The sequence below is a fragment of the Etheostoma spectabile genome, chromosome 20, assembly GCF_008692095.1.
Source record: "Etheostoma spectabile isolate EspeVRDwgs_2016 chromosome 20, UIUC_Espe_1.0, whole genome shotgun sequence".
NCBI classification, from domain to species: Eukaryota; Metazoa; Chordata; class Actinopteri; order Perciformes; family Percidae; genus Etheostoma; species Etheostoma spectabile.
Window position 1 is genome coordinate 6396404 of NC_045752.1, and position 3734 is coordinate 6400137.

Consider the following 3734-nt stretch of genomic DNA (forward strand, 5'->3'; position numbering starts at 1 on the left):
AAAGACCCGGAAGAGACCTCCGTAACCGCTAACTCGTCAGGATTTACACGCAACTTTTGGTGATTCACTAGCTGCTATGGGTAAAAAATGATTAAACTATGAATTTTGAGGTGCTGTTTTTACGCGTGGGCAAGTGTCTCGGTCTCAGAGGGTTTAAACACAAAATAATGCTGAGGCTGCCGGGAAGGTTTTGTAGGTGTTTAGTCATAAACCAAAGTATTGGAAATTTAAATATTGACCTGACAATAATGATACAGGAAAAAATCATTTCCACCATCACATGCTTGATTTTCCAAACAGCTTCAAACACATCATTACAATTGAACAAAAACACACAATGCAGCCAATGAAAACACAAGGGATTTCTGAGAAACGGCTGTACTACGGTTTTACTTTGGTCCATTATTTTCACATCAACATTGGAGCCAGGACTTGACTGAGCCATACAGCAACTTGCTCTAATTGACATGACCCACTGCCTGCCAGAGTAGGGGAAAAACTAAAAAGAAACATCACTAAACAAAGGAGATGCGTTTGAAACAATGTGTTGTGGAGGCAGAACCAGGTTAGCACGAGCCTAAGAGCAAAAGGGTGAAATGAGCCGAGTAAGTAAACGAGTAAAACTGGCAACCTGGATATACTTTCAAGTTTACAGTTTATTAAATTACAAGAGGAAAAAGTAACATTAAATGCAAGAAAATAAATGAAGGCATATTGGTAAAGTTAATCAAATGTAATAGAACTGAACAGGCCTAACATTACCCATCTGACACATTAGGATGCTGACAAACAAGTCAAGTATAATGCAAGGATTGATTGCTGTGAGTTGCTCTCAAAATGAAGCCTCTTACCTAGTTGGTAATTAAGAAGTGAGCAGATGCTGGTGTTGAGTGCTTTGAGCGCCTGTGAAAGGCAATAATTGTTTTTTGTTGATTACATGGCCTTTTGACAAAAAAATGGGTCACTCCAGAATAGTGACCAAAGACCACTGGACTACTGAGAACACCTTCCAGCTCATAGCGTTACAACAAGCACAGAAGAATGGGAAAGACAGTGGGAAGTTGAGACTATTTATTTACAATGTATACACTGTAACTGCATCCTCAAACTCAGGGTTGTATTTGTGCTAAAACTATAAATAGATAAGCAGCTAAAATGGATTTTTTTCAAGTGAAAATGTGAAAACAATGTGTAAGGTGTTGCTCATAGTAATAGACCTACAGCATTTTATCACCTTAATCACCTGGCCCACAACTTTACTGTTTTGGTTCACTATCACTGCTCTTATAGCACCGTTTTTGGCCGCAGCAGACCACTTCAAATTTCAAATCCACTGTACTGCTCAGCACCAAACAGCAGGCAGACAGAGTGAGCGACCAGCCACAATGGCTGCCATTTAGCAATAGTTACATAGTCTCATTTTAATGTGTATAGTGCTTTGGCTTTTGTCTCTATTACCACATTCTCTTATTTGTCTTAATAGATTGATTGATTGGTTGGTCCTCAGTGGATTTTGATGGTTGCAGTGTGCTAGGTGATGTTGTCATGAATTAGTCCATTGCTTTTACCAAGTGAAGCCATGATGTATTAGAAATGATTTAACATAAATAATTATACTCTTACATTACTATTCAAAATACTGACCAAAAAACAATATTAATACAGAATGTTTGGCTCAAACAACCCTCGTACAAGGAGCTCTTTGTTGACAGTTTTGCTTACTTTTCTTGATTAAAATTGCAAGACCCCCAGTAAGCTTGTCAGAGCCTTTCTCACATGTTAAACCTAGAAAGTAATGTTGTCCTTGCAGATGCAGTGCGAGCCACCATTGTCCTTTTCAAGGACCCTTCAGTCTCTTTCTTGGCAAGAATCAGCAGGGGAGAGGCTGTGTGGTTTGCTTTTCTTGAATGCTGGCTCCATCTGCTGGTTTTAACCTCAACCCTCTTTTCACCATGTGCTACTCAGGCAGCATGAACTAAATCATGAGATCAGAACATAGGTTGATGCCTCATCTCTTACAGTTCTCAATGAGAATTATACTGGGTATGTCATTATAAACGCGTTGACTGGGCGTAAAAGCTTTGTAGCGAGCACAGAAACCTCTCGCAAACCTCCAGCGGTCATAAGTTCATCTCTGTGACGTACTTTCAACGTCAACGCAACTGCAAGAGCCTTCATTTACGTTTAGTAATGGAGCAGATTAAGAGGGATAGCTCAAAGTTAAACAGGGCTGCCCCCAGTTCTTTGACTACAGTTGAACTCCTCCTGGCTGCATTGACTGTTGCCTTGACAACCTTATGTCACCGTGTCTGAGTTTCAATATCCCTCTGTCTCAGCTTTGCTCATCTGTTCAGCTAATTACGTCTGTGCAGTGGCTCGATGGACGAAAGAAGATTTAGTCTTCCTCTGTAGGAAATGTCTCATGTACAGTATATTGTGTAAATACAAAATTGTACATAGACTCTGTAATGAGAGGGACGTTTTGGCTATTTTTTAAGGAATTACAGAGCTTCACAGTTTTACATTTTAAGGTTTGGGTCTGAGTAGAGGCTAATGATGTACTGGTAAACAGAAAAATAGTAGTACAGGATGCAGTGTTTTTATGTTAGTGTGTAATTCTTCGTGACACTGTCATGTTCATGTTTGTGTACCTGACAGGGTAAGAGGCCCAGACAGTTTTACTGGAATGCCAATCAGCAAGCAGCTGGCTTGTTAAATACTCTCCAGAGATTTAGTTTTGCCAGACATATGGCAGAAATGTGTATTTGACTCAAACATCAAATAGTTTTCTTTCGAACAATAGTTTTTCTGCTGTTGGGAGGGAACAAAGGGCATTTTTATTTGTGACAGTTACAAAAGCAACAAAAACGTTGTCCCAAAATCATTTCAGTTCACACAGTTTTGGAGGATTTAATGTACAAAGACATGCAGAATCCAGAACAAGAATGTTCCCCGGTCTATCAAGTGGCATGGGAGGAGGAATATTCTTGAATCTGGGACAAGTCGGAGAAGCCACAGTTATGCAGCGAGCTGGGCTGTGGCCTCTGTCTTGTAGCAGATCCTCCCCCTCGTCTGGAAGCTGTTGAGTTCTCTACCAGATGTGGCCGCCTGATTCTTTTAATGATACACTGTTGCAGACAGAGCATAACAAAAATTTGGGGTATAAACACTACAAAAACAAAACTCCGTGAGAAGCAGGGATGAAAAGGAAGCTTGTTTGTGTACTTTTACTTTGGGGTACAATCTAAAATTAGGACTTCTACTTTAACTTAAGTGGATTTTATTGGACTTTTGGAGAGGCAAAAACAATGGTAAACATTCATGTTATTATTTCACAATCAGGAGCATGTCCCAGTTTTGCTCTGAAGCTCTTTTCCCTATAAGGCAATCTATAAGAAAACATTTTCATAAAGAAATGATTATCTTTGAAAATCAGTAAAATGGAGAGATTGGTTAGAGATAGGTATTCATATTGAAATGGTTATAATCAGGATAACACACTGGGCCTTTCATGAAGACTAACTGATACTAAAATTTAAAAAAAGTCTTCAAAAGAGGTACTTTTACATGTTTTCAGTGTAAGCATCCTGTTTCAGTAACATTTAAGTAAAGGTCAGCGTAGATCTTTTCCCCGGCATATTCTCCAAAAAAAATAAAAAAGTAAAGCAGGAATTTCCTCGATGAGACATCTGGGACTTGCAGGCTGATTTGCTCCCCCCCCCCCCACATTCACA

General features: G+C 39.4%; 2 long non-coding RNA genes across 2 annotated transcripts in view; both read right to left on the bottom strand.

Annotated features, from left to right (window-relative positions):
* LOC116670415 (uncharacterized) overlaps nucleotides 1–1656 on the bottom strand; it is an 8740-nt gene extending 7084 nt beyond the window's left edge. Inside the window, exon 1 of the long non-coding RNA XR_004327017.1 lies at nucleotides 1645–1656. This is a non-coding gene — a long non-coding RNA (uncharacterized LOC116670415). The remainder of the gene's footprint in view (nucleotides 1–1644) is intronic.
* A 1158-nt stretch (nucleotides 1657–2814) lies between these two features.
* Nucleotides 2815–3734, bottom strand: part of LOC116670267 (uncharacterized) — a 1460-nt gene continuing 540 nt past the window's right edge. Inside the window, exon 2 of the long non-coding RNA XR_004326986.1 lies at nucleotides 2815–3128. This is a non-coding gene — a long non-coding RNA (uncharacterized LOC116670267). The remainder of the gene's footprint in view (nucleotides 3129–3734) is intronic.